The following is a 9,626-nucleotide window of genomic DNA, read 5'->3' as shown; positions in this document are numbered from 1 at the left end:
TGAAAGTGTGCAACGTGTATCCCAATTCTTATTATGGAATAGATTTTTGTTCAAGAAAGATATTTTATTGAGAAATTTTATTGAAACTGTCCATATTTAATTCATCTTTCAGAACTTTTGCAAAATTAACATGTAGAACTTATCTTGGTATACATATATAAATTATTACATTTGCCTCGTTACTATTTTTTTTAGTGAGTGCTGCTTGTTTTTTTGATTTTTGCATTCAACAATCTCTTTCTAATATTATAAAGAATCATGAATCAATAGAAATATAAACAAAATTTGAAAATTAAAATCAATAAAATTTGAATAGAAAAAAATTAAAAGTAGCGCAAATCAAAGAATAATATGAAAGCATTGAATAATTGAAGGAAGTTTGATAGTTTTCCAATGACATAAAAATGCCTACTATTTATGGGCAAGATGATGAAGAAAAACCCAAAATAAATTTAATTCAATTTTAATTAAAAAAAATACACTATTAATTTTGGCATTCAAAGTTTGGTCATTCAATAACAATAGGCTATAGAAGAATGGCTATAAGTTACAACTAAATGTAGTTTATTATTTTTTTAAATCATAAATTAACATAATTGATTAAAGTAAATTAAAATAATAATATAAAGGAAGAAATTAATAACTAACAAGTCAACCTCTTCTTAGTAAGTTCCAAGCAGTAGCTTCTAGAAAAGTTTTGCTTACTTTATATATAGAGGTAAATAAGTCTGTCAATTCATTAGGATCTTATAAGGGTTAATTTCATTCATAGTTTCTTAATTTAATTGATTATATTAATAATATTATTCAACTTTAATTTATATCATAAAACTCTTTGAACTTCAATTTGAATATCACTAAACTCTCTATGACTGCTATTGCATGTTTTCAGTTTAACTGATAGTTAAATTTTGCCATCATTCCTTAACTTCGATAAATATATTATACATATCTCTCAATTTTAATTTAGTTTACAAAAATCTTTAAACTTTGATTTTAATAATAATAATAATTAAGGTTGAATATATTATTTTGCTAATTTAAGAAGTAAAGGCAAAAACAATATTTAATATCAGCCTATATAAAAAAAATAATTCATACTTAATTAAGTTTAAAATATTTTCAAAATAAAGTAAAGTAATTAAATGTTATTAATTTTTTTTCTTACATTAAAACAAAAGAAATTAAATTGAATTTGTCATAAATCTTTTTAGATATTAACCTAAAATTGAATTAAAAAAATAATATATCATGTAGAAATAATATTTTTATATCATAAATTAAATAATTAATTGTAAATATTTATAAAAATATTAAATTATTTCTAAAAGTATAATTTTATTATAAATTAATTGAAAATAAATGAAGATTTAAAATTTTAATTGACTATAAAATTGAAAGATAATTATGATAAATCTATTTAAATTGAGAGATGATAAGTGAAATTTAATCATAAATTAATCTAAAAATCTATAATAGTAGGTCATAAAAATTTTAGTGATTCACAAATTAGAATTTAAAAAATTTTATAATATAAATTAAAATTAAGAGGTAATACTAATATAATTTATTAAATCTGGGGACAATGAGCAAAATTAATCTCTTACAAGGAAGCAGATAGTGGAAAATTGCGGGGCATTTTCGACAAACTAAAAATGGGGGATTAGCGCCAATTTCGTCATTTCACATAGTGGCAATTTTAATAATGGTTGGTCTGACCAAATCCACCTTTTGCAGTTTGAGGGAGAAGACAACCGAGATTAGGGGGAGTCAAATTGTATTTGTGGTGTTTCCAATATGAGCGTTGGATCTAATTTGACGGTCATAAATGGAGTAAAAATGGAATTGGAAGCAGCTGATTACGGCACGCCAACACCCTTTCCAAAAAGCCGGCAATATGTTCACTGTGTAAGGCGTAATGTACTTGTATTGTCCGCTTTTGATTGTCGTTTTAGAAAACTGATTAGATCAGATCATTCAGTCCCAACCTCTCTCTCTCTCTCTATTTTTTTTTTCAATTTTGATTAATGATTAATATTTATTTGACATGTGAAATTCCCTTAAATATTTTCTTAATAATATCAATAATAATTTTTCATGCATCCTTTAAAATTATTATTATTATTGCGAAGCCTATTTCCATAACTATACTTGTTAAGACCATAATCAATATAATTAACAAAATTTATATAGATTAATTTACATTCCCATAACCACTATTTATATCTTAAATCAGTTAGTTTCCTATGTTTATAGTTTATAACTTTTCTTATATCTTATTTAATAAAAATAAATAAATAAATAAAATACTTAATAATTAAAACTTATAAAAAAGTCTAATAATCTATTATAATAAATTATCACCTTTTCTATTAACTCAAACTTTAAATCAATAGTTGATTAACTGAGAATTCATTTCTATTTTTCATTTTTTCATTAAAATATCATTTTTTTTATCATTGTTTATTTATTTTATGAGCACTTGAGATAAGAGTGAGAATTATTTTCAAAAATTATTAGATATTTTTTTTCATTGTTATAAAATTCGAACTAACTTAATGGGTTGATCAATTATTATAAAATCAGATTTGTTCTTTCACTGCAAAAACTAAATAACTTCAGTGGTTGAACCATTGATTTGCTAATTTAATGACCTATTGATTCGGTCAACTTTAAATTTTTTAAATCAAAACTTTTTAAAATATCAATGGTATTGATATTTTAATATTTAAAAATTTAAGTTTAGATGTTGGTTAGCTATTTTTTTTAAAATATTTAGCAATTGTAAGAAATTTTATAAAATGATATATTTTTTTTAAAGTATTAAGAAGATAATTATCATCCATTTGAATGATAAATATCTTCTTAATACTTTAAAATTTTGAATGATAATCTTAATACTTTAAAAAAATATGATTATCATTCAAATTTTTAAAGTATTAAGAAGATAATTATCATTCAAATGGATGATAATTATCTTCTTAATACTTTAAAAAAATATATATCATTTTATAAATTTTCTTACAATTGCTAAATATTTTAACAAAAAGGTTAATCAACATCTAAATTTAAATTTTTAAATATTAAAATATCAGTATCATTGATATTTTAAAAATTTTCAATTTAAAAAATTTTAAGTCAACCAAATCAATAGGTCATTAAATTAGCAAGTCAATGGTTCAACCACTGAAGTCATATAGTTTTTGCTAGTCAATTTTTTATTTAGCTCATCCCCGATTTTATAATAATTGATGAACCCATTAAGTTAATTCGAATTTTATAACAATGAAAAAAAATGTCTAATAATTTTGGAAAACAATTCTCACTATTGTTGTAATAGTTAGAATTGTTTTCCAAAATTATTAGATATTTTTTTTTCATTGTTATAAAATTCAAAGTGTGAGATAATAGTGAGAATTATTTTCAAAAATTATTATATATTTTTTTTCATTGTTATAAAATTCGAACTAACTTAATGGGTTGAAAGCACTTGAGATAATAGTGAGAATTATTTTCAAAAATTATTAAACATTTTTTTTTATTGTTATAAAATTCGAACTAACTTAATGGATTGATCAATTATTAAAAATCGAGTTTGTTCTTTCATTGAGCTGGATAGAGAATTGACCAGCAAAAACTAAATGACTTCAGTGGTTGAACCATTGACTTGCTAATCTAATGACTTATTGATTTGGTTGACTTAAAATTTTTTAAATCAAAAATTTTTAAAATATCAATGATATTGATATTTTAATATTTAAAAATTTAGGTTTAGATGTTGGTTAGCTTTTTTTTTTTTAATATTTAGCAATTGTAAGAAATTTTATAAAATGATATATATTTTTTTAAAGTATTAAGAAGATAATTAATATTTATTTTATATATTAATTATAAATGTTGAGAATAAAAAATTTTTACAATTTAAATATTTTTAATATAAAAATTTAAAAATATTATTAAGATATATGTAAATATAACTTAATAGAAATATTTATTTTAAAAATAAAATTTAGCTGACTAAACTTTTTTAGTTGTATTAATAAGTGCAATACTTAATTAATATATATTTATTCATTTTTTAATGACTTACTAGTTGAATCATTAATCGTCCACTGATTAAATCAGAAACATGTTAATCTAGTCCCTCAGTCGATTAATTTCTGAACTAGGTTTAATAACTATTTTCTTTTAATTTTTAGGTATCAAATTTTTTCTTTATTTTTATTCTTATTAAATAAGATACAAGGAAAGTTATAAACATAAGGATATAAAGATTGCCTTCTTCTTCTTCTTCTTCTTCTTCTTCTTGACTAAACTTTTTCAATTATATTAATAAGTGCAATACTTAATTAATATATATTTATTCATTTTTTAATGACTTACTAGTTGAATCATTAATCGTCCATTGATTAAATCAGTAACATGTTAATCTAGTCCCTCAGTCGATTAATTTCCGAACTAGGTTTAACGACTATTTTCTTTTAATTTTTAGGTATCAAATTTTTTCTTTATTTTTATTCTTATTAAATAAGGTATAAGGGAAGTTATAAACATAAGGACATAAGGACTATAAACACAAGGACATAAGGATTGCCTTCTTCTTCTTCTTTATTTTTACTCTTATTAAATAATGTATAAGGGAAGTTATAAGCATAAGGACATAAGGATAAATAAGGTATAAGGAAAGTTATAAACATAAGGACATAAGAATTGCCTTCTTCTTCTTCTTCTTACGTTTAATAACTATTTAAGGACATAAGGATTGCATTCTTCTTCTTCTTTATTTTTATTCTTATTAAATAATGTATAATGGAAGTTATAAACATAAGGACATAAGGATTGCCTTCTTCTTCTTCTTCTTCTTCTTAATTTGTGTCTTCTGTAGTTACTTTAATTCTAACTCACTTTACTTGATTTTGTACATTTCTATTTTCTAATAACTATTTAAGGACATAAGGATTGCCTTCTTCTTCTTTTTCTTTATTTTTATTCTTATTAAATTAGGTATAAGAGAAGTTATAAACATTAGGACATAAGAATTGCCTCCTTCTTCTTCTTCTTCTTCTTCTTCTTCTTTTCTTCTTCTTTATTTTTATTCTTATTAAATAAGGTATAAGGGAAGTTATAAAAATAATGCCCTCTTCTTCTTCTTTATTTTTATTCTTATTAAATAAGGTATAAGGGAAGTTATAAACATAAGGACATAAGAATTGCCTCCTCCTCCTCCTCCTCCCTTCTTCTTCTTCTTCTTCTTCTTCTTCTTTTCTTCTTCTTTATTTTTATCCTTATTAAATAAGGCACTTCTTCTTCTTCTTCTTCTTCTTCTTTATTTTTATTCTTATTAAATAAGGTATAAGAGAAGTTATAAACATAAGGACATAAGGATTGCCTTCTTCTTCTTCTTCTTCTTCTTCTTCTTCTTCTTACTTTAATTTTAACTCACTTTACTTGATTTTGTACATTTCTATTTTATAATAATTATTAATAAAATAAAATTTAATTTATAAAAAATAAAGTAACCATAGAAACTCCCTACTAATCTATTTATCGATCCATATAAAATACACATGTTTTTTTTTTTTTTTTTTTTTTTTTTTTTTTTTTTTTTAATGTCACATAGCACTTTCTATGAAGAGTTGCCAAATAGGATTATGCATATGCCAAGTTTATATTAAAACTAGTTAAATATCCATGCTTTGCAAGTAAATTTATTAATTTTTAGTATTTAAAATTTTAATATATTTATCTTTGAAATTAATATTAATCAATTATAATAGAAAAATATAAATTTAATATTACACAAATTTTCAAAATGTATATATAAAATATTAGCAAATAATTATTAGTATAAATTTACAATAATATTACAAATGATTATATAAATAAATAAAAATAAAATAAAACAAAAAAATTTGCATTTAAAAAATTGAAATCATTTCATTTTAGATAAGATATTATCAATTAATATATTTTATTATTTTTTAGTTTTCATATTTAAAATTGATTGTAAAAATTTTAAGAGTTAAATAAGTAATTAAATAATATTTTTGAGTAAAATAATATAAAATTATTTAAATAATATTATGTAAATTAATCATATTATATATAAATATGTTTAATAAATGATATATTCAAGGAGATAATGTTGTAAGAATGATCCAAAATTCTCTTTAAAAGTCAAAACACGTTTGAAATGATAACAATGATATAAAGCATATATTTGTTATTTAATCAATATGAAATAAATTATAATAATTAAATTTTTTATGAAAAAAAATTTATTGAATGAAAATAAAAAATAAAAATAAAAATATAAATCAACAAATTATATTTTTACATAAATAAATTATTAAAAAACAATATAATAAAATTTAATCACAAAATCCTTAAATTTGGATAATCAATTATTAAAGAAAATAATTATTTAAATCATAAAAATGAATATAATAATAATAATGATATTTAAGAAAAAAATAATTAAATAATTATCATAAAAGATAATTAAACACTCATAATGACATGTGACAATATAATGGAAAAGTAATACTCACATTTACGGGGAATTGCCAATATTTTACACACAATTATTAATAATTTTAATATATACATAATATATAAATAAATTTTAATATACGAAAATAAAATAATATTTGAAATTTTTGTTAGTTAGTCTATATTTTATTTTTATAAATTTTATGTAGACTAAACTTTTTATCTCACAATTTTTTAATAAGAATTTCATAACATTATAATTACAAAAAAATTTTAATAAAAACAATAGAAAAATAAAATACAAACACCTTCATCATTTTAAAATATAAAAAATTTTATATCCTCTTAATATATTAAAAAGTGTCTAAACATTAGCTTTATTATTATTTTTAATATTATTTAAAAAAAATTAATACTATAAAAAGTGTAATGATAATAAAAAAAAAGATATATATTTGTATTATATGAAGTTTAGGTACATAGAATATATGTTAATATGTATTAACAGTATTGAAAATAAAAGTTAACTACAATTATATTTATAATTATTTCTATCATTATAATTAAAATTTATATACTTTTACTGAATAAATGTAATTAAAATAATAAAATAAATAAAATTTCTTATTTTTTTTTTATTTCAAAAAGATATTATTTTTTTGGAATCATAATAAATATGTGAGCATAAATTATAAAAGTAAATATTGCACTAATGATTTAAATTATATATTATGTATAATTTAAATTATGTATTATGTCTCTATTAAATGCACATTAATATAAAAATTATAAACATAAAATAAATTAAAATAAATTAAAATTTATTAAATATATTAAAAGAAAAGAGTGGACAAAAGTTTTAAATACTCCATATGTCATCTTCTTTGAATACCACATAGTAAATTCTAGGAAAAACTTAGCCATATGGCAAGCTCTTCAAAAGTTTAGTCTACTTGATACATATAATAATAATTATATTCTTTTCTCTTTCATTTTAAATAGATTGCCACTATTTAATAATTACTCTCTTAATGTTATAATAAGTAACCATTATTATTGGGTAAGTTACAATAGACTAACATATATTAATTCTATTATATATAATTTTTTATATTACATACATCTAACTTTGTCTTTTATTTTTCATTTTGTTTTACTTTTATGCTTTTTAATTATTAATATTATTTTTAAATATTACTAAAATTACTAAATGAATATAATATTATATTATATTTCTTTAATATATTTAGAGAATATAAAAAATTTCTACATTTAGAAGCAATGAATTGATCATATATATAACCAACATAAAATTATTAAAATATTTCTATTATATTGTTATATTTTTATTATGAAATCTTCATTAAAAAAATTGAGAGATAAAAAATTTAGTTTACATAAAAATTAATAAGAATAAAATATGGTGTAATTAACAATACATTTAAAACAGGCAAAAGCCCTATTTTAGCCTTAAATTATTGGTCAAAAGTCAAATAAACCCTTAAAACTCTTTTTGGGTCCAAAAAAGCCGCTCAACTATTTAAAAGAGCACATTAAACACCAAAATTAACAGAGTTAAACGTTATTTAAATTGAAGCAAACTCAACCTGCATGGACCATGCAAAGATGACAAAGGCCTCTCCTATAAATTGTCCCTTCTTATTGATTAACAACACATCCACAACAGGTCACTAAAGAGAAGTTGGTTGCTCTATTTGTTGGCTGTGGATAAGAGGTGGATTGTCATATATATGGTGATCCCAATTTTGTCCTTTGTTTTGTCTTTATTAAGTTCATTGATGAAGATGGTGCACATACTGCTTTAAATCTTATCCGGACAATGCTTGGATACTATCGTGTGAGGGTGCTACCCTAAAAAATGGTTATTACACCAATTAATCCAACCTTTTTGCATGATGATCGTGAAATGTGCATAAGAACTATCCACTATACAAACATTGATAAGAAGGTTACTCAAGTAAATGTTAAACTGTTTTTTGAATTAATCTATGGAAAGGTTTATTGCATGAGGCTGCTAGGGGACTATCATCCTTCTGTGCTTTTGTGGAGTTTGTGATGGCTGAAAGTGCAATAGCTACTTCAACTATGGTGATGTTGTTCTTTGATCATTACCAATAAGTGTAAGCCAATCAAAGACACCAGTTAGGCCATGTACTCCTTGTCTTCCCACGTATTGAAGCATCCTTGTGGCTTAGGCCCATGTTGAATTTAGTACTATTTTACATATATATCAATATATATACACATCCATGTAAATATGCTTCTTACTTCATTGCTATCTTTGTTTTATATATACCTAATACCTGAAGGAGCGGAAGCATGAAAAACACAAGTTTATACCATTGAATTTAAAAATTTTTTACCTAGGGTCACATGCATTATGCAAGATTTATTTTTATCTATTTGATTTCAATGATAAACAACATATTAAAACTCTTTTAATATGTTTTTGGATCTGTATTTTTCATTTAAGATTTTAGAATTAATCAGATTAATTTTTAGAACCCTTAATTAGATCAAGAATAAATACACTAACCTCTTGATGTATTATAGCGTATTTGTACCTTTGGGATGCTTCTTTAGGACACCAGATGTTGTCCCTCTAGCTTGTCCACACCAAGATCACCTATGGCAGCCCTTGAACAGCTTCTAAAGCTTTTTATATTAATTAGAAAATCAAGTTTTTTCTTTTAAGAGATTAAAGATGTAAACAGGACACTGGAAATAATTTCTAATATTTTTAATTCAAGAGATTATTTGCTAGTCTCTTGAAATTAATGAGAGATGAAGAAGAAGAGAGAATGGGAGCCTCAAGGATGGCGGCACAAAAGGAGGCAGTAGCTGGTTGTTATTTTTTCTTTTTATAACAACACTTATATAGCTAGGTCACCACTTAAAACGTTTGCCACATGTCACCTTCTGATTGGCTCTAGATTTAATTGACCCAATCACATTGTGCCAAGTATCAAACCTATATTTAATCTTAATTTTAATCATCTTACATGATTAAAAAACATTTGGTAAGCTTATGTGTAATGCCATGTGTCATCATCTCATGGTGCCACATGTCACCCTATGAAATGACCAAAATACCCTTGTGTCTTAATTTTGAG

The 9,626-nt window shown here is 22.1% G+C and overlaps 1 pseudogene; it reads left to right on the top strand.

The window, feature by feature from the left end:
- Nucleotides 1-1,839: 1,839 nt before the first annotated feature.
- Nucleotides 1,840-8,690, top strand: LOC110670547 (polyadenylate-binding protein-interacting protein 11-like; annotated as a pseudogene).
- Nucleotides 8,691-9,626: the final 936 nt, after the last annotated feature.

The sequence above is a fragment of the Hevea brasiliensis genome, chromosome 1, assembly GCF_030052815.1.
Source record: "Hevea brasiliensis isolate MT/VB/25A 57/8 chromosome 1, ASM3005281v1, whole genome shotgun sequence".
Taxonomy (NCBI): Eukaryota; Viridiplantae; Streptophyta; class Magnoliopsida; order Malpighiales; family Euphorbiaceae; genus Hevea; species Hevea brasiliensis.
The sequence above is the reverse complement of the archived record's forward strand: the minus strand, read 5'-3'. Positions and strand labels throughout refer to the sequence as shown.